Genomic DNA, 22,550 nt, shown 5'->3' on the forward strand with positions numbered 1-22,550 from the left:
ATCTCCTATTTGAATCTCCTCTGAAGAGTGGCATCATGGGCTACTCAAAACAACTCTCAAATGATCTGAAAACAAAGATTGTTCAACATAGTTGTTCAGGGGAAGGATACAAAACGTTGTCTCAGAGATTTAACCTGTCAGTTTCCACTGTGAGGAACATAGTAAGGAAATGGAAGACCACAGGGACAGTTCTTGTTAAGCCCAGAAGTGGCAGGCCAAGAAAAATATCAGAAAGGCAGAGAAGAAGAATGGTGAGAACAGTCAAGGACAATCCACAGACCACCTCCAAAGAGCTGCAGCATCATCTTGCTGCAGATGGTGTCACTGTGCATCGGTCAACTATACAGCGCACTTTGCACAAATAGAAGCTGTATGGGAGAGTGATGAGAAAGAAGCCGTTTCTGCACGTACGCCACAAATAGAGTTGCCTGAGGTATGAAAAAGCACATTTGGACAAGGCAGCTTCATTTTGGAAACAAAAATTGAGTTGTTTGGTTATAAAAAAAAGGCGTTATGCATGGCGTCCAAAAAGAAACAGCATTCCAAGAAAAACACATGCTACCCACTGTAAAATTTGGTGGAGGTTCCATCATGCTTTGGGGCTGTGTGGCCAATGCCGGCATCGGGAATCTTGTTAAAGTTGAGAGTCGCATGGATTCCACTCAGTATCAGCAGATTCTTGAGAATAATGTTCAAGAATCAGTGACGAAGTTGAAGTTACGCCGGGGATGGATATTTCAGCAAGACAATGATCCAAAACACCGCTCCAAATCCTCAGGCATTCATGCAGAGGAACAATTACAATGTTCTGGAATGGCCATCCCAGTCCCCAGACCTGAATATCATTGAACATCTGTGGGATGATTTGAAGCGGGCTGTCCATGCTCGGCGACCATCTAACTTAACTGAACTTGAATTGTTTGTCCAAAATACCTTTATCCAGGATCCAGGAACTGATTAAAAGCTACAGGAAGCGACTAGAGGCTGTTATCTTTGCAAAAGGAGGATCTACTAAATATTAATGTCACTTTTCTGTTGAGGTGCCCATACTTTTGCACCAGTCAAATTTTGGTTTAATGCATATTGCACATTTTCTGTTAGTACAATAAACCTCATTTCAATCCTGAAATATTACTGTGTCCATCAGTTATTAGATATATCAAACTGAAATGGCTGTTGCAAATATCAAAATATTTAGAACTAAAAATGATTAAGATTAATAGGGGTGCCCAAACTTTTTCATAGGACTGTATCTGTGTGTAAATGCATTTCTGTAAGCAGTCAAGTGAAAACACTTCCTCCATCTCTGCACTCATCACCTAGTTGACTTTAACACTCTGCACTTCTTTTATGTACTCATATCCATTCTGTTTATACTCATATGCCATCTCCAGTTGTACATGTCACTTCACCATTTTTCTGAGGGCGGGTTCACATCTGCTCCCGTGGGTGCTTTAAAGGGGCTCTATCAGCAAAATCATGCTGATAGAGCCCCACATATGCGTGAATAGCCTTTAAAAAGGCTATTCAGGCACCGTAAAAGTTATATTAAACTACCCCCCAGTTTTAAAATAAAACCCTAAAAACGAATGTTATCTACTTACGCATCGTGCACGCTGGGCAGGCATTCAGGGTGCGCCGTCTTCTTCATCCATGCCTCTTCTTCCTCCGATGTCCTCCGGTCCCGTTCTCCTCCGGCGCTCGCGAACTGACACTGATAAAAAAAAAATGGCCTGGGCGCCTGCGCAGTAGCATGCGGCTTCTACTACAGCTACTGCGCAGGCACCCAGGCCATTTTTTTTTTATCAGTGTCAGTTCGCGAGCGCCGGAGGAGGATGGGACCGGAGGACATCGGAGGAAGAAGAAGCGTGGATGAAGAAGACGGCGCACCCTGAATGCCCGCCCACAGTGCACGATGCGTAAGTAGATAACATTCGTTTTTAGGGTTTTATTTTAAAAATAGGGGGTAGTTTAATATAACTTTACCAGTGTCTGAATAGCCTTTTTAAAGGGTATTCACGCATATGGGGGGCTCTATCAGCATGATTTTGCTGATAGAGCCCCTTTAAGCAATCCAGCTGGGTTTCCGTCTTCTGCCCCGAGAAACTGGACAGGGGACGGAAACAGCAGTCAAGTGAATGGGTTTGAAAACTGAGCGCCCGTGAGCGTTTTATACCTGTCCGCGACAAAAGTTTTTTTTTAACCGGACACAAAGTCCTGCATGTCCAACTTTGTGTCTGGTTAAAAAAAACAGCTTAGCTGCGGAAAGGAACAAAACGCTCACGGGTGCTCACTTTTCAAACTTTTACTTGAATAGGTTTGAAAAGTGACTGCTGGGTTTCCGTCCCCTGTTTCTCGGGGCAGAAGACGGAAACCCAGCTGGATTGCTTAAAGTGCGCATGGGCGCAGATGTGAACCCGCGCACAGAAAAATGGTTCTGCTTTCACAAGAAAGCTGAGATTCTGGTATAACAAGAATGCTGCCATTCTGGAAAATAATTGGAGATATCACTAGTTAAAGACAAAGTCAGTAATGATTCCATATGGAGCATGAACTGCTACATATTAAGCTCGAATTTCCAACTGTATTTTAAACTAGTGATATCTCAGATTCTGTTAAAGTTAGTACCTGAATCTCAACTTTCTTATGATACCAGAACCAAATTTCTTGGTGGTATAAAACTGAAGATACAGTATGTTCTTCAGTTCTATGTACTATGTTTCTGCTTTGTGGAGTGGTAAGCAGGTGTTTTAGCAATGTTCTTTATTTGAGCATATGATGGGATAAATCTGGAAACAGAGTGATGGTAGTATCATTAAAAACTTGAATTGCTCTTAGCATTACCTTTCAAGGAACAATAGTGCACTCTGCAAATAACATCTCATGGTTTACATGGGTCTGTATTCTAAGGACTTCTGGCCCTGTGAACCATATCGAGCTCAATGGGGGGTGTCAACTGGGTGGCCCAAAAAGAGTTGAATGGGCTGATGACTGTAGGTGAGAGGTTTTATCCCTGAATGTCTTCTGGCAGGCCTATGAGCCTGTTTCTTTTTTCTAATCATCCAGGTGGCTAATAAGAATCGTTATTGAATAGTCTGCTGGATCAGAGTTGATTGTAAGGTTTGGATATCAGACATAGTTATGACCTGGAAGGTTTCCAGCTCTGTAACACAAGATTACAGATCTGTGACTTCACTCTTAATCTATTTAAGGTCTTTCGTCCTTGCTTTTTTCAATTCGGACCCAGGTTATCATGCTTTGTTGGTAGTAAAGCAAGAAGGGTTCGCAATTCCAGATGGCCTTGTTAATGGCTTCTTCAGGTGAGGGTAAAGAAGTAAAAAGCAATAGCATTGCAGCTTTATACGACTTATGGCAGATCAACTTAGTTTTTGAATAAAAGACTTTATTCTTATATGCAAATTCTGCGCTCCGAGCACAGCACAGTAACTGCCAATATTCCACCTCCCCCTGCTTTCTTACATTCCACTTCATGTGAAGGCATCATCCTCTTATTATTCTGGGCTTCGGGTACAGCGCATGCACAGGATTTGCATCGCACATCGGAAGATATTGCACTCTATTTTAAACTTATTCCTAAACCCAAATAATGATCCCTGTGCTCCAGCTGCAAATTTATTTAACACTAAGGGGGTGTTCACACTACCGTCGGTGTCCGACAGCTAGTGTCCACTGCTAATGTCAAAATCTTGCGTGGACATTAGCAGCGGACACTAGCTGTGTCGTGACATTTTGCTCAGATTTAAATGGAGATCGGGTGCGTTCTTTTACAGTCCGTGCCTGTCCTTAACTGTCTGTTCCCAAAGATGTCCGACTTTTCAAGCAGACAGCAAAACCCGACATGCAGTCTGCTTGAAAAGTTGGACATCTTTGGGAATGGACAGTTAAGGACAGGCACGGACTGTAAAAGAACGCACCCGATCTGCATTTAAACCTATGCAAAATGTCACAGACATAGCTAGTGTCCGCTGCTAATGTCCACGCAAGATTTTGAACGGACATTAGCAGCGGACACTAACGGTCGGACACCGACGGTAGTGTGAACGCTTCCTAACAAATTTATTTGTTCTCTAAGATACTGGTCAATCACTTAAACATTGTGCTGCCATTTTTTAACCATGGGCTTCATTCCCTATTGACAGGGAGGAGACAACATCAGAATGGCTATAGGTTTAATAGAGATTGACAACCATCATTTGGTTCCTGCCCTTCTTTTAGGGCTAGATGCAGAAAAGGTTTTTGACCAGCTTTCCAATGCTGATGGTGGCGGCGCTTTTGTGCAGTCATCTGTTATATAGGGACTTTTCTGTATATTACAAAGTGAAAAATCCACTGTGTAAGATCTTCAAGAAAGAAATAAGCCATGTCCATGCAGGCAAAAATGTAGGAACTATGTCTCTCCATACTCACATGAAAAGTGGGGCTTGATATGTCACAGCCAGTAACCAAGGCTGACCCTTATTTGTGTACAAATAATGACGATGTTGACTACTGTAGAAACTTTTATAAGAGGCAGTGCCAACTGGATGAAAAGCAACCAATGGACATGCACTACCTACACAAACATGTTAATTCTAGGTGGAGCCTATTCCAATAGATAACCTTTACTCTATGGATTTCTGCCCAATTTTTCATTTGTGTACTCTTTTGTCTACCTGCAATGGCAGAGAGAGTATTAATTTGTTGGAGACACTATGGATATTCTACATCAGTTAGAAGAGTAACATTTTACACCTGGAACTTTGCTAGCTTATATGAGGGAATGTTATGAAGCTCAATTCCATATGATTCTGGTATTGAGGTAATCAAATGTTTTTTAGAGATTACAGATTGTTGAATTTACTGCTTCATCCTTAAGAAAATCTATTTTCTTTTCCGTGGAAGTTTCTTTCTCCAATTAGTTTGGACTGCTATGGGGAGTCCTGTTGCACTGACTTTTACTACTCTTTTATTGGGATGATAGAAGGAACTCTAGTGTTCACTGAAGAGATGAAGACTTGGACGTCATTCTATTTTCCTCCAAGAAGCTTGACTCCTATTCTGTGGTACTGCTGGGAGAAAAATAGAAAATGCACCCGAAAATGAACCCAGTAAAAACAAAGCCGTAAGAAAGTCGCACAAATGCACTTTTTCACAAATTCCACCCCATTCTGATTTTTTTTCAGCTTCCCAGTACATTGTACAGAATAATAAATGGTACCATTATGAAGAACAATTTTCTCAAAAACATTAAACCCTCATATGGCTCTGTGAATGGAAAAATAAAAACGGATGCGCTTTGGAAGGTGGAGGCTCAAAAGCAAAAATCGAAAAGTATGTTAAAGTCCAAAAGTAAGAATTGGGGATTACAAACAGAATGGTTTGAAAGAGGTAGAAAAAACATGAAATTATGTCCATGATTCTTGTAGATTTTGTAGATAAATTCCTGGTGGATTGGTGAAAGTGAAGAAAATATTGAAACTGGCAATTTGCAATAAGGAGGGCTAGGTTTTTTGCAACCCTATAATGTCATCATCTTTCCTACTTTTTTTTTGACGCAACATGGACATGGGATTCTAGTACACCCTCATAATACCCTACCAAAACTGTTACCACACCCCCTGCTTCTACTATCTCCACCACCAACATTCATGCCTTCCTCTTCCATTTCTGCTTCCAAAAAATGGTGACTATTCTCATCCAACTCATTAAAAAGAGGACGAAGAGGAAGACATGACAAGGAGAAATATATAACCTCTGCACCAAGTTCTCCTTGGTAGAAAGGATATATATTTCTCCTTGTCAAGTCTTCATCTTCTTCCTCCTTATATAATATTTGTCTCAAATTATAACCTGAGCTAGAGGCAATGTGCAGTGGTAGCAGTTGCTGGACCATGTTGCCGCTCACAGAAAAAAAGAAGCGAGCTGCCCTTTCTTCAGGTGGATTGCGCGGCTGATTCTGCCCCGGCGTCCGCCTCGCCGCAGCACCCTCCTGCCTAGGCTCATTCATTTGGGCCTACTCCAGAGCGGGAAGCTGTGACTGTCAACTGCCGCGACAGTCCTGGCAGGCGTATTTTAGCCCTATTCTGACGCGGCTTCCCGCATCAGAATCAGTACCAAAATACGTTATACTGTGACCCGTGTGAACGGCGCCTAAATGTGGCAACGTTTTTAGAAGAAAGCAGTTGTATACTGTATATAATTTTATATATATATATATATATATATATATATATATATATATATATATATATTTTATATACTGTATATTAAATAACTACATGGGTATTCCTGTCCTAAAAACCTTCTGTTAGTGACACATAGTTTAAGCGGGTTACAAAAAGTAGTATATATGGGCATAAACTGCTGCTTAGGCACTAAGCAGGAAGGAGTACTGCACTTTTTAGCTTTCGGAGTACTGATTTAGACTAGGGGCCCCGTGTGGCGTTCCACATCAAAAAGGAACTGTGGGAAAAAGCACGGCGGCAACACATCACGGTTCTTCCCGCAGCACTTTTGATAGAAAGTTTGTAGAGTTTTCTTCTGAAGACTTTCTGCTTCAATTATACCTATAGGGAAACTGCTGGCATTTCTAGGTATAATTGATAGATTGTTGGTTTTTGGACGCCATGTCTCGTGTGCAGAGACCCTAAAACAGCCCCTAAAATAGGGAATTCTTAGGGAATTCCAATTTACTGGTACCTCCAGGGTAAAAACAACATGCCACCCAAAAAGTCTCTCTAAGGCTAAGACACCATGTGTCGTCCTCCAGCAAAAAAGCGCGTTTGATAGAAAGCTTGCAGAGTTCAATTATAGCTATAGGAAAACCGCTGACATTTCTAGGTATAATTGACAAGCTGCGATTTCCAAAACCAATATCAATGCAAAGTGGCTTAACAAACTAAATCTATTCTTCAATAGATTTGATCAAACACCAGCTCCTCCCACCCAAGCATGTCATTCAATCATCTCACACTGATCTCACCCCCTGCCGTTATTTCTAACCAAACCAGTAAATCCAGGAAATCAGTTATCATCTGGATACAGTCTGATCTTCACAAATGCCCAAGGGAGAAGGGAACCAAGAAAGATTAAGACGAGCAAGACTTGTAGGGATCAGCTGTGTAGTGTTATTACACCTATATTCAATATGATCCTGATGCTGTGAATGCTACCACAACTGTGGAAAACATCTTGTGGTACCAGTTTCAAACATGTAGCATTAACATCCACCTTGATGAAGGTCTTAGAGATATTGGTTCTCACACATTTCCGCCCTCTAGAAAGTTCTGCTATGGACACTCTCCAGTTTTTTTTATCGGCCAGGCATTGGGGTGGATGATGCCATCATCCACCTTATACACAGAGCTCTTTCTCACCTGGAAAAACCAGGGAACACTGTGAGAATAATGTTCTTTGATTTCAGCCAGGACTACTGAGAGACAAGCTGGACTTTGTTAAAGAGGACCATCACCTGTCCAACTGGATCCTAGATCACTCACAAACCAACCTCAGTATGTGAGAGCCCGGGGCTGTGTCAGACACTGTGATCTGTAATACAAGGGACACTTTAAGGTACAGTTCTTGTTCCTTTCCTCTTCACACTGTACACTACAGATTTTAGGTGCTCATCTAGCTGCTACTTACAGAAGTATTCTGATGATTCTGCAATAGTAGGCTGGGATTTAAACCGGGATTTTGTGGATTGGTGCCAGCAGAACCAACTCAGGATTAATGCTGGGAAGACCAAAGAGATGATGGTAGAGTTTAGCAATTAAAGATATGCTCCAAAACCAGTGGGCATCCAGGGGACGGGCATTGAGATAGTCAATAGCTATAAGTACCTAGGTGTACAACTCAATAATAGACTGGACAGGGCTGAGCACATGGATGACTGTACAGGAAGGGCTTAAGAGGCTGAGGGAAGGATTTTGGAGTTCAGGGGCCACTTCTTAGGGCCTTTTTCAACTCTGTAGTGGCATCAGCCATCTTCTTCAGAGTGGCCTGCTGGTGGAGTAGCATAGCAACCAAGGTTAGAAATATACTCGACAAGCTGATTAGAAGGGCCAGCTCTGTCCTGAGGAGTCCCCTGGACCCAGTGCAGGTGGTGGGTGACTGAAGGATACTGTCCATGGTGAGCTCCATTCTGGAGAATAACTCCCATCCCATGCATGAAACTGTAATAGCACTGGGCAGTACTGTCAGTGACTGTTTCCTTCACCGTAAGTGTGAGAAAGAGCACTATCGGAAGTCTGTTCTCTCTGCTGCGGTCAGGCTGTACAATCAACCCCAGGCTAAACGTAGATCACTCCATACAGAGAACTAAAAGATCCGGAAGTTATTATATCCTTCTTACTATCTACTTTACTTTTTTTTTTTTTTTTTTTTTAAATCTGTACCAACTGTCACTGTAATGCCTCTACCATGGAGCTTTTTGTACTTGTATTTTATTGTATTATCTATGATGCTGTAACACACTGAATTTCCCCATGGTGTATCTATTAAAGGATTATCTTATCTTGAATTGAAATTTGTGGCTTAGTGGTTAGCACTGTTGTCTTACAGTATGTATAATATACTGGCTTTCTATAACAACAGGGGATGAGCGCCTGTTATTTTAGCCACTAACTCCCCTACTCCACAATTCTCCCTGCGTTTTGAGTGCCTGTGAGAAAAGCACATTAAAAATATTTACCATTAGAGATGAGCGAACACTAAAATGTTCGAGGTTCGAAATTCGATTCGAACAGCCGCTCAATGTTCGTGTGTTCGAATGGGTTTCGAACCCCATTATAGTCTATGGGGAACAGATACTCGTTAAGGGGGAAACCCAAATCCGTGTCTGGAGGGTCACCAAGTCCACTATGACACCCCAGGAAATGATGCCAACACCTCTGGAATGACACTGGGACAGCAGGGGAAGCATGTCTGGGGGCATCTAACACACCAAAGACCCTCTATTACCCCAACATCACAGCCTAACAACTACACACTTTACACACTCAATACCACCTCTCTGACAGTAGGAAAACACCTTGAAACATGTGTATTTGGCACTTGCAGTGAGGAGAGCTTGTCACCAGCAGTGAATTTGGCCCTTGTAGTAAGTTGAGGTTGGCACCAACATTTGTTTTGAAAATCAGGGTGGATTGAGCCTCTAACCAGCAGAGTTTGGGCAAATTCATGGTGGAGGGAGCCTCTAAACACCCCAGTTTGGGCAAATTCATGGTGGAGGGAGCCTCTAAAAACCCCAGTTTGGACCAATTCATGGTGGAGGGAGCCTCTAACCAGCCCAGTGTGGGCAAATTCATGGTGGAGGGAGCCTCTAAAAAACCCAGTTTGGACCAATTCATGGTGGAGGGAGCCTCTAACCAGCCCAGTTTGGGCAAATTCATGGTGGAGGGAGCCTCTAACCAGCCCAGTTTGGGCAAATTCATGGTGGAGGGAGCCTCTAAAAAACCCAGTTTGGACCAATTCATGGTGGAGGGAGCCTCTAACCAGCCCAGTTTGGGCAAATTCATGGTGGAGGGAGCCTCTAACCAGCCCAGTTTGGACCAATTAATGGTGGAGGGAGCCTCTAACCAGCCCAGTTTGGACCAATTAATGGTGGAGGGAGCCTCTAACCAGCCCAGTTTGGACCAATTAATGGTGGAGGGAGCCTCTAACCAGCCCAGTTTGGACCAATTAATGGTGGAGGGAGCCTCTAACCACCCCAGTTTGGACCAATTCATGGTGGAGGGAGCCTCTAAACAGCCAAGTTTGGACCAATTCATGGTGGAGGGAGCCTCTAAAAACCCCAGTTTGGACCAATTCATGGTGGAGGGAGCCTCTAACCAGCCCAGTTTGGGCAAATTCATGGTGGAGGGAGCCTCTAAACAGCCCAGTTTGGGCAAATTCATGGTGGAGGGAGCCTCTAACCAGCCCAGTTTGGACCAATTAATGGTGGAGGGAGCCGCTAAACAGCCCAGTTTGGGCAAATTCATGGTGGAGGGAGCCTCTAAACAGCCCAGTTTGGACCAATTCATGGTGGAGGGAGCCTCTAAAAAACCCAGTTTGGACCAATTCATGGTGGAGGGAGCCTCTAAACAGCCCAGTTTGGGCAAATTCATGGTGGAGGGAGCCTCTAACCAGCCCAGTTTGGACCAATTAATGGTGGAGGGAGCCTCTAAACAGCCAAGTTTTGGGAAATTCATGGTGGAGGGAGCCTCTAACCAGCCCAGTTTGGACCAATTCATGGTGGAGGGAGCCTCTAAACAGCCCAGTTTGGGCAAATTCATGGTGGAGGGAGCCTCTAAAAAACCCAGTTTGGACCAATTCATGGTGGAGGGAGCCTCTAACCAGCCCAGTTTGGACCAATTAATGGTGGAGGGAGCCTCTAAACAGCCAAGTTTGGACCAATTCATGGTGGAGGGAGCCTCTAAAAACCCCAGTTTGGACCAATTCATGGTGGAGGGAGCCTCTAACCAGCCCAGTTTGGGCAAATTCATGGTGGAGGGAGCCTCTAAACAGCCCAGTTTGGGCAAATTCATGGTGGAGGGAGCCTCTAACCAGCCCAGTTTGGACCAATTAATGGTGGAGGGAGCCGCTAAACAGCCCAGTTTGGACCAATTCATGGTGGAGGGAGCCTCTAAAAACCCCAGTTTGGACCAATTCATGGTGGAGGGAGCCTCTAAAAAACCCAGTTTGGACCAATTCATGGTGGAGGGAGCCTCTAACCAGCCCAGTTTGGACCAATTAATGGTGGAGGGAGCCTCTAAACAGCCAAGTTTGGACCAATTCATGGTGGAGGGAGCCTCTAAAAACCCCAGTTTGGACCAATTCATGGTGGAGGGAGCCTCTAACCAGCCCAGTTTGGACCAATTAATGGTGGAGGGAGCCTCTAACCAGCCCAGTTTGGACCAATTAATGGTGGAGGGAGCCTCTAACCAGCCCAGTTTGGACCAATTAATGGTGGAGGGAGCCTCTAACCACCCCAGTTTGGACCAATTCATGGTGGAGGGAGCCTCTAAACAGCCAAGTTTGGACCAATTCATGGTGGAGGGAGCCTCTAAAAACCCCAGTTTGGACCAATTCATGGTGGAGGGAGCCTCTAACCAGCCCAGTTTGGGCAAATTCATGGTGGAGGGAGCCTCTAAACAGCCCAGTTTGGGCAAATTCATGGTGGAGGGAGCCTCTAACCATCCCAGTTTGGACCAATTAATGGTGGAGGGAGCCGCTAAACAGCCCAGTTTGGGCAAATTCATGGTGGAGGGAGCCTCTAAACAGCCCAGTTTGGACCAATTCATGGTGGAGGGAGCCTCTAAAAAACCCAGTTTGGACCAATTCATGGTGGAGGGAGCCTCTAACCAGCCCAGTTTGAGCAAATTCATGGTGGAGGGAGCCTCTAAACAGCCCAGTTTGGGCAAATTCATGGTGGAGGGAGCCTCTAACCAGCCCAGTTTGGACCAATTAATGGTGGAGGGAGCCGCTAAACAGCCCAGTTTGGGCAAATTCATGGTGGAGGGAGCCTCTAAACAGCCCAGTTTGGACCAATTCATGGTGGAGGGAGCCTCTAAAAAACCCAGTTTGGACCAATTCATGGTGGAGGGAGCCTCTAAACAGCCCAGTTTGGGCAAATTCATGGTGGAGGGAGCCTCTAACCAGCCCAGTTTGGACCAATTAATGGTGGAGGGAGCCTCTAAACAGCCAAGTTTTGGGAAATTCATGGTGGAGGGAGCCTCTAACCAGCCCAGTTTGGACCAATTAATGGTGGAGGGAGCCTCTAAACAGCCCAGTTTGGACCAATTCATGGTGGAGGGAGCCTCTAAACAGCCCAGTTTGGGCAAATTCATGGTGGAGGGAGCCTCTAAACAGCCCAGTTTGGACCAATTCATGGTGGAGGGAGCCTCTAAACAGCCCAGTTTGGGCAAATTCATGCTGGAGGGAGCCTCTAAAAAACCCAGTTTGGACCAATTCATGGTGGAGGGAGCCTCTAACCAGCCCAGTTTGGACCAATTAATGGTGGAGGGAGCCTCTAAACAGCCAAGTTTGGACCAATTCATGGTGGAGGGAGCCTCTAAAAACCCCAGTTTGGACCAATTCATGGTGGAGGGAGCCTCTAACCAGCCCAGTTTGGGCAAATTCATGGTGGAGGGAGCCTCTAAACAGCCCAGTTTGGGCAAATTCATGGTGGAGGGAGCCTCTAACCAGCCCAGTTTGGACCAATTAATGGTGGAGGGAGCCGCTAAACAGCCCAGTTTGGACCAATTCATGGTGGAGGGAGCCTCTAAAAACCCCAGTTTGGACCAATTCATGGTGGAGGGAGCCTCTAAAAAACCCAGTTTGGACCAATTCATGGTGGAGGGAGCCTCTAACCAGCCCAGTTTGGGCAAATTCATGGTGGAGGGAGCCTCTAACCAGCAGAGTTGTGGGAAAGCAGGGTGGAGGGAGCCTCTAACCAGCAGAGTTGGTGGAAATCAGGGTGGAGGGAGCCTCTAACCAGCAGAGTTGGGGGAAATCATGTTGGAGGGAGCCTAGTATTAGCAGAATTGTGCAACGCTTATGGTGGATGAGTATGAGGATGCGGAGGAATTGGAGAGGTTGAGTACAGACATGGAGTTTCATGTTGGGGTGCTTTACACAGGTGGGCACAAAAATGAAGGCTCTATCCAGTGGTGGTTCATTTTTATCAAAGTGAGCCGGTCGGCACTCTCAGCTGACAGACGGGTGCGCTTGTCAGTGATGATGCCACCGGCTGCACTGAACACCCTCTCAGATAGGACGCTGGCGGCAGGACAGGACAGCACCTCCAAGGCATATAGGGCAAGTTCAAGCCACAGGTCCAACTTCGACACCCAATACGTGTAGGGCGCAGAGGGGTCGGAGAGCACAGGGCTGTGGTCGGAAAGGTATTCCCGCAACATGCGCCTATACTTCTCACGCCTGGTGACACTAGGACCCTCCGTAGCGGGGGTGCCATCAAGGTGTCCCAGACCTTAGACAGTGTGCCCCTCGTTTGTGTGGACCGGTGAGAACTTGGTTGCCTACTGGAGGAACTGCCCTCCCTGCCGCCAACGTCACATGCTGGAAACATCTCCATCATATTCTGCACCAATTGCCTGTGGCAAGCATTGATGCGATTGGCCCTCCCCTCTACCGGAATAAAAGACGAGATGTTGTTTTTATACCGGGGGTCAAGGATAGCAAAGATCCAGTACTGGTTGTCCTCCATGATTTTGACAATACGCTTGTCGGTTGTAAAGCACCCCAACATGAACTCAGCCATGTCTGCCACAGTGTTAGTTGGCATGACTCCTCTGGCCCCACCGGAAAGTTCAATCTCCATTTCCTCCTCATCCTCCATGTCTACCCATCCGCGCTGCAACAATGGGACGATTCGAAGTTGCCCGGAAGCCTCCTGTATCACCATCACATCATCGGACAACTCTTCTTCCTCCTCCTCCTCCTCCTCCTCCTCCTCCATTAAACGCAGTGAAGCGGACAGATGTGTGGACCTACTCTCCAGCTGTGATGGATCGGATGCTATCCCTAACTCCTCTGTGTGATCTGAGTTATCCCTGATGTCAATCAGGGATTCTCTCAGAACACACAAGAGCGGGATTGTAAGGCTCACCATCGCATCCTCAGAGCTCACCCTCCTTGTGGACTCCTCAAAGACCCGTAGGATGTCACAAAGGTCTCTCATCCATGGCCACTCATGGATGTGAAACTGAGGCAGCTGACTTTGTGGCACCCTAGGGTTTTGTAGCTGGTATTCCATCAAAGGTCTCTGCTGCTCAACCACTCTATTCAACATCTGAAACGTTGAGTTCCAGCGTGTGGGGACGTCGCACAAAAGCCGGTGTTGTGGCACATGCAGGCGTTGCTGGAGAGATTTTAAGCTAGCAGCGGCTACTGTCGACTTGCGAAAGTGGGCGCACATGCGCCGCACTTTCACCAGTAGCTCTGGAACATTGGGGTAGCTCTTTAGGAAACGTTGCACCACTAGGTTGAAGACGTGGGCCAGGCATGGAACATGTTGGAGTCCGGCAAGCTCCAGAGCTGCTACCAGGTTCCGGCCGTTATCACAAACGACCATGCCTGGGCCCAGGTGCAGCGGCTCAAACCATATTGCCGTCTCATCGAGGAGGGCATCCCTCACCTCGGAGGCAGTGTGCTGTCTGTCCCCCAAGCTGATCAGCTTCAGCACAGCCTGCTGACGTCTACCAACGCCAGTGCTGCAACGTTTCCAACTCGTAGCTGGGGTCAATCTAACAGCGGAGGAGGAGGCGGTGGCGGAGGAGGAGGCGGTGGCGGAGGAGGAGGCGGTAGAGGAGGAGGAGGAGGGGGGTGTTCTTCTCGTGTCCCTGCCAGGAATGTTAGGCGGGGAGACGAGGTACACCGGGCCAGTTTGGGAAGCAGTCCCAGCCTCAACTACATTCACCCAGTGTGCCGTCAGTGAAATGTAGCGTCCCTGTCCGCATGCACTTGTCCACGCGTCGGTGGTCAAGTGGACCTTTGTGCAAAGCGCGGAACTAAGGGCCCGCCTGATGTTGAGTGACACGTGCTGGTGCAAGGCGGGGACGGCACACCGGGAGAAGTAGTGACGGCTAGGGACGGCATAGCGAGGTGCCGCAGTTGCCATCAGGTCCAGGAAGGCGGGAGTTTCAACAAGCCGGAACGCCAACATCTCCTGGGCCAGCAGTTTAGCGATGTTGGCGTTCAAGGCTTGCGCGTGTGGGTGGTTAGCAGTGTATTTCTGCCGCCGCTCCAATGTCTGAGAGATGGTGGGTTGTTGTAAAGAAACGCCTGATGGTGCCTTTGATGGTGCAGGAGAAGGAGATAAGACAGGACCAGGGGAGGATGAGGTAGAAGTCAACAAAGTGGCGGAGGCAGATGAAGTGGTGTCCTGGCTCGTCCTCTGGAGTGCATCGCCAGCACAGTCAGCAGTGGCAGTGGCAGAGGCAGAGGCAGTGGCAGAGGCAGTGGCAGTGGCGTGAACGGCAGGCGGCCTTTGTCCTGCCGTTGCTGCCTGCCACTGATTCCAGTGCTTGGATTCCAAATGACGGCGCATTGAAGTGGTGGACAGGTTGCTCTTCTCAGAGCCCCTAATCAATTTCGAGAGGCAAATTGTGCAGACAACACTATATCTGTCCTCGGCGCATTCCTTGAAAAAACTCCACACCTTCGAGAAACGTGCCCTCGAGGTGGGAGTTTTTCGGGGCTGGGTACGAACTGGAACATCTTGGGAGATTCCGGGTGTGGCCTGGCTTCGCCTAAGCTGCTGACCTCTGCCTCTGCCTCTAGCTACCCTTTTTGGTGCTGCACCTGCCTCAACATCCACACTACTTTCCCCGCTTGACATCCCCCCTGTCCAGGTCGGGTCAGTGTCCTCATCATCCACCACTTCCTCTTCCAACTCCTGTCTCATCTCCTCCTCCCGCACAATGCGCCGGTCAACTGGATGCCCTGACGGCAACTGCGTCACATCATCGTCGATGAGGGTGGGTTGCTGGTCATCCACCACCAAATCGAACGGAGATGGAGGAGACTCTAGTGTTTGAGCATCTGGACACAGATGCTCCTCTGTTAGGTTCGTGGAATCGTGACGTGGAGAGGCAGGTTGAGGGACAATGAAAGGAGCGGAGAACAGCTCTGGGGAGCAGGGACAGTTTGGGTTATTGTTCTGTAAAGCTTCGGAATTTTGGGAGGAAGGAAGACAAGACTGTTGGGTAATAGGAGGAGAGGAGGCAGAGTCTGACTGGCTGCTGGACAATGTGCTGTAAGCGTTCTCTGACAGCCATTGCAAGACCTGTTCCTGGTTCTCGGGCCTACTAAGGTTTGTACCCTGCAGTTTAGTTAATGTGGCAAGCAACCCTGGCACTGTGGAGTGGCGCAATGCTTGCTGCCCCACAGGAGTAGGCACGGGACGCCCTGTGGCTTCACTGCTACCTTGCTCCCCAGAACCATTCCCCCGACCTCGCCCACGGCCTCGTCCACGTCCCTTTCCGGGAGCCTTGCGCATTTTGAATTCCTAGTTAGAAATTGGCACTGTATACCAGTAGTAAAAATTGTGGGTGCACGTAACCCCAATATATTCTTTGAATTACCAGTCAGAAACTGGCACTATATGGCAGTAGCAAGAAATGAGGGTATTTGTATTCCCAATATATTCTTTGAATTCCCAGTCAGACACTGGCACTATATGGCAGTAGCAAGAAATGAGGGTATTTGTATTCCCAATATATTCTTTGAATTCCCAGTCAGACAATGGCACTGTATACCAGTAGTAAAAATTGTGGGTGCACGTAACCACAATATATTCTTTGAATTACCAGTCAGAAACTGGCACTATATGGCAGTAGCAAGAAATGAGGGTATTTGTATTCCCAATATATTCTTTGAATTCCCAGTCAGACAATGGCACTGTATACCAGTAGTAAAAATTGTGGGTGCACGTAACCACAATATATTCTTTGAATTACCAGTCAGAAACTGGCACTATATGGCAGTAGCAAGAAATGAGGGTATTTATAACCCCAATATATTCTTTGAATTCCCAGTCAGACAATGGCACTGTATACCAGTAGTAAAAATTGTGGGTGCACGTAACCCCAATATATTCTTTGAATTCCCAGTCAGACACTGGCACTATATGGCAGTAGCAAGAAATGAGGGTATTTGTATTCCCAATATATTCTTTGAATTCCCAGTCAGACAATGGCACTGTATACCAGTAGTAAAAATTGTGGGTGCACGTAACCACAATATATTCTTTGAATTACCAGTCAGAAACTGGCACTATATGGCAGTAGCAAGAAATGAGGGTATTTGTATTCCTAATATATTCTTTGAATTCCCAGTCAGACAATGGCACTGTATACCAGTAGTAAAAATTGTGGGTGCACGTAACCCCAATATATTCTTTGAATTCCCAGTCAGACACTGGCACTATATGGCAGTAGCAAGAAATGAGGGTATTTGTATTCCCAATATATTCTTTGAATTCCCAGTCAGACAATGGCACTGTATACCAGTAGTAAAAATTGTGGGTGCACGTAACCCCAATATATTCTTTGAATTACCAGTCAGAAACTGGCACTATATGGCAGTAGCAAGAAATGAGGGTATTTATAACCCCAATATATTCTTTGAATTCCCAGTCAGACAATGGCACTGTATACCAGTAGTAAAAATTGTGGGTGCACGTAACCCCAATATATTCTTTGAATTCCCAGTCAGACACTGGCACTATATGGCAGTAGCAAGAAATGAGGGTATTTGTATTCCCAATATACTCTTTGAATTCCCAGTCAGACAATGGCACTGTATACCAGTAGTAAAAATTGTGGGTGCACGTAACCCCAATATATTCTTTGAATTACCAGTCAGAAACTGGCACTATATGGCAGTAGCAAGAAATGAGGGTATTTGTATTCCCAATATATTCTTTGAATTCCCAGTCAGACAATGGCACTGTATACCAGTAGTAAAAATTGTGGGTGCACGTAACCCCAATATATTCTTTGAATTCCCAGTCAGACACTGGCACTATATGGCAGTAGCAAGAAATGAGGGTATTTGTATTCCCAATATATTCTTTGAATTCCCAGTCAGACAATGGCACTGTATACCAGTAGTAAAAATTGTGGGTGCACGTAACCCCAATATATTCTTTGAATTCCCAGTCAGACACTGGCACTATATGGCAGTAGCAAGAAATGAGGGTATTTATAACCCCAATATATTCTTTGAATTCCCAGTCAGACAATGGCACTGTATACCAGTAGTAAAAATTGTGGGTGCACGTAACCCCAATATATTCTTTGAATTCCCAGTCAGACACTGGCACTATATGGCAGTAGCAAGAAATGAGGGTATTTGTATTCCCAATATATTCTTTGAATTCCCAGTCAGACAATGGCACTGTATACCAGTAGTAAAAATTGTGGGTGCACGTAACCCCAATATATTCTTTGAATTCCCAGTCAGACACTGGCACTATATGGCAGTAGCAAGAAATGAGGGTATTTGTATTCCCAATATATTCTTGGAATTCCCAGTCAGACAATGGCACTGTATACCAGTAGTAAAAATTGTGGGTGCACGTAACCCCAATATATTCTTTGAATTCCCAGTCAGACACTGGCACTATATGGCAGTAGCAAGAAATGAGGGTATTTATAACCCCAATATATTCTTTGAATTCCCAGTCAGACAATGGCACTGTATACCAGTAGTAAAAATTGTGGGTGCACGTAACCCCAATATATTCTTTGAATTCCCAGTCAGACACTGGCACTATATGGCAGTAGCAAGAAATGAGGGTATTTGTATTCCCAATATATTCTTTGAATTCCCAGTCAGACAATGGCACTGTATACCAGTAGTAAAAATTGTGGGTGCACGTAACCCCAATATATTCTTTGAATTACCAGTCAGAAACTGGCACTATATGGCAGTAGCAAGAAATGAGGGTATTTATAACCCCAATATATTCTTTGAATTCCCAGTCAGACAATGGCACTGTATACCAGTAGTAAAAATTGTGGGTGCACGTAACCCCAATATATTCTTTGAATTCCCAGTCAGACACTGGCACTATATGGCAGTAGCAAGAAATGAGGGTATTTGTATTCCCAATATACTCTTTGAATTCCCAGTCAGACAATGGCACTGTATACCAGTAGTAAAAATTGTGGGTGCACGTAACCCCAATATATTCTTTGAATTACCAGTCAGAAACTGGCACTATATGGCAGTAGCAAGAAATGAGGGTATTTGTATTCCCAATATATTCTTTGAATTCCCAGTCAGACAATGGCACTGTATACCAGTAGTAAAAATTGTGGGTGCACGTAACCCCAATATATTCTTTGAATTCCCAGTCAGACACTGGCACTATATGGCAGTAGCAAGAAATGAGGGTATTTGTATTCCCAATATATTCTTTGAATTCCCAGTCAGACAATGGCACTGTATACCAGTAGTAAAAATTGTGGGTGCACGTAACCCCAATATATTCTTTGAATTCCCAGTCAGACACTGGCACTATATGGCAGTAGCAAGAAATGAGGATATTTGTATTCCCAATATATTCTTTGAATTCCCAGTCAGACAATGGCACTGTATACCAGTAGTAAAAATTGTGGGTGCACGTAACCCCAATATATTCTTTGAATTCCCAGTCAGAAACTGGCACTATATGGCAGTAGCAAGAAATGAGGGTATTTGTATTCCCAATATATTCTTTGAATTCCCAGTCAGACAATGGCACTGTATACCAGTAGTAAAAATTGTGGGTGCACGTAACCCCAATATATTCTTTGAATTCCCAGTCAGACACTGGCACTATATGGCAGTAGCAAGAAATGAGGGTATTTGTATTCCCAATATATTCTTTGAATTCCCAGTCAGACAATGGCACTGTATACCAGTAGTAAAAATTGTGGGTGCACGTAACCCCAATATATTCTTTGAATTCCCAGTCAGACACTGGCACTATATGGCAGTAGCAAGAAATGAGGGTATTTGTATTCCCAATATATTCTTTGAATTCCCAGTCAGACAATGGCACTGTATACCAGTAGTAAAAATTGTGGGTGCACGTAACCCCAATATATTCTTTGAATTCCCAGTCAGACACTGGCACTATATGGCAGTAGCAAGAAATGAGGGTATTTGTATTCCCAATATATTCTTTGAATTCCCAGTCAGACAATGGCACTGTATACCAGTAGTAAAAATTGTGGGTGCACGTAACCCCAATATATTCTTTGAATTCCCAGTCAGACACTGGCACTATATGGCAGTAGCAAGAAATGAGGGTATTTGTATTCCCAATATATTCTTGGAATTCCCAGTCAGACAATGGCACTGTATACCAGTAGTAAAAATTGTGGGTGCACGTAACCCCAATATATTCTTTGAATTCCCAGTCAGACACTGGCACTATATGGCAGTAGCAAGAAATGAGGGTATTTGTATTCCCAATATATTCTTTGAATTCCCAGTCAGACAATGGCACTGTATACCAGTAGTAAAAATTGTGGGTGCACGTAACCCCAATATATTCTTTGAATTCCCAGTCAGACACTGGCACTATATGGCAGTAGCAAGAAATGAGGGTATTTGTATTCCCAATATATTCTTTGAATTCCCAGTCAGACAATGGCACTGTATACCAGTAGTAAAAATTGTGGGTGCACGTAACCCCAATATATTCTTTGAATTCCCAGTCAGACACTGGCACTATATGGCAGTAGCAAGAAATGAGGGTATTTGTATTCCCAATATATTCTTTGAATTCCCAGTCAGACAATGGCACTGTATACCAGTAGTAAAAATTGTGGGTGCACGTAACCCCAATATATTCTTTGAATTCCCAGTCAGACACTGGCACTATATGGCAGTAGCAAGAAATGAGGGTATTTGTATTCCCAATATATTCTTTGAATTCCCAGTCAGACAATGGCACTGTATACCAGTAGTAAAAATTGTGGGTGTATATAGCCCCAATTCTATTGCTAGGGGACTTGCAGGGTATTTCTGGGGTGAAGGTGGGGGGGCACACCGTTGGAACGGGTATCGGGGTATATATCGGGTATACGGGAATACACTGACAGTGTATTCCATTCAGGATCCTGGGAAAGCTGGGTTGCGGCGATTGAGCCCGTCAGTGCCACGTTACACTGACAAGCTTCTCCCTGGAATTTAGCTCTTACAAGAGCTGTTGTGGTTGTCTTCTCCTTCCTATCCTAGCCTGTCCCTGCCTACCCAGAATCTAAGCCCTAGCTAGCTGGACGGAAACCTCCGTCCTCGGTGAATTGCAAGCTCAGAATGACGCGAACCTGGGCGGCGCTGTTCTTTTAAATTAGAGGTCACATGTTTTCGGCAGCCAATGGGTTTTGCCTACTTTTCTCAACGTCACCGGTGTCGTAGTTCCTGTCCCACCTACCCTGCGCTGTTATTGGAGCAAAAAAGGCGCCAGGGAAGGTGGGAGGGGAATCGAGTAATGGCGCACTTTACCACGCGGTGTTCGATTCGATTCGAACATGCCGAACAGCCTAATATCCGATCGAACATGAGTTCGATAGAACACTGTTCGCTCATCTCTATTTACCATGAAAAGTCAAATGTCAAATAAGTGACATGTATTCTTTAAAGTTTCACCACCATATCATTTAACTGAGAACTACAATTTATGTTCTTTCATAAATAAAAGTAAAAATGTCTCATATTAAACTTGGTTTAGTTAAAGAAGTTGTCTGGGTTATGAAAAATTAGCCCACATGCAAGGAATGGCTAATGGCTTAACATGGATGCACTTGCAGTGCTGAAGTGGTGGAGAATCCAAAGTTGAAGAATTAAATATTCATATTCCCACAACTCGTTTAATTAGATTTGTCTGTAGAAGAGAAATAGGACTATATTCACACACTGCTACTTTGATCAATAATTTGCATTGCTGTTTTAAAATCTAAATACTTACAAAAAATTCTGATCAAATTAGTAATATGCACTTTCAGGGGAGGGGATGGGCACCATTTTGATGAGTCAAGTTTTTTCCTTTATAGTTTGTAGAAGCACACCCACACATTTGTAACCACCAGTAACCAGCAAGGCTAGTGGCAAGGGATTAATAAGGCCAGTGGTGAACCTAGCCTTTCTGCTGCCTGAGGTGGACGACAGAAAGGCGTGCAACCCCCCCCCCCCACACACTCCCCCGCTGCCAGGCTGAATATCAGGGAGAGGGGGAGGTGCTAGTGGTGACCATGTGATTAGTCTCTGTAAAGTTTGCAACACAGACGTCTTTGACTGCTCAATTCTACAGGCACCTGAGCCATTTTGTCCTCACCTACACAAAGCCCTTTAACTAGTGCCCCTTATTAATAATACCCCACTTGTAGTAATAATGCCCCTAATAGCGCTTATATAAATCCCCCTTGTATTAATAATGCCCCTAATAGCCCTTATATAAATCCCCCTTATATTAATAATGCCCCTAATAGCCCTTATATAAATACCCCCCTTTATATTAATAATGTCCCAATAGCTCTTATATAAATCCCCCCTTCTATTAATAATGCCCCTAATAGCCCTTATATAAATACCACTTCTTGTATTAATGATATGTGGTATTTATATAAGGGCTATTAGGGGCATTATTAATACAAGGGGCTGGGGGGTACTTATATAAGAGAAATTAGGGGTATTATTAATACAAGGGACAGGGGTATTTATATAAGGGCTTTTAGAGGTATTATTAATACAAGGGGGGAATTTATTAGAGATGAGCAAACACTGTTCGGATCAGCCGATCCGAACAGAACGCTCCCATAGAAATGAATGGAAGCACCTGGCACGTACGCTTTGCCGGCGGCCGGTCGCTTAACCGCCCGTGTGCAGGAAGCTTCCATTCATTTCTATGGGAGCGTGCTGTGAGCGTGCTGTTCGGAACGGCTGTTCCGAACAATGTTCGCTCATCTCTAGTATTTATATAAGGGCTATTAGTGGCAATATTAATACAAGAGGGTATTTAAAATACCCCCTTGTATTAATAATGCCCCTAATAG

At 45.1% G+C, this 22,550-nt stretch overlaps 1 protein-coding gene across 1 annotated transcript in view; it reads right to left on the reverse strand.

Moving 5' to 3' along the window:
* Nucleotides 1-22,550, reverse strand: part of MYO1F (myosin IF) — a 121,366-nt gene that overhangs the window by 93,077 nt on the left and 5,739 nt on the right. The window lies entirely within an intron of this gene.

Source organism: Leptodactylus fuscus, chromosome 1 (assembly GCF_031893055.1).
Source record: "Leptodactylus fuscus isolate aLepFus1 chromosome 1, aLepFus1.hap2, whole genome shotgun sequence".
NCBI lineage: Eukaryota > Metazoa > Chordata > Amphibia > Anura > Leptodactylidae > Leptodactylus > Leptodactylus fuscus.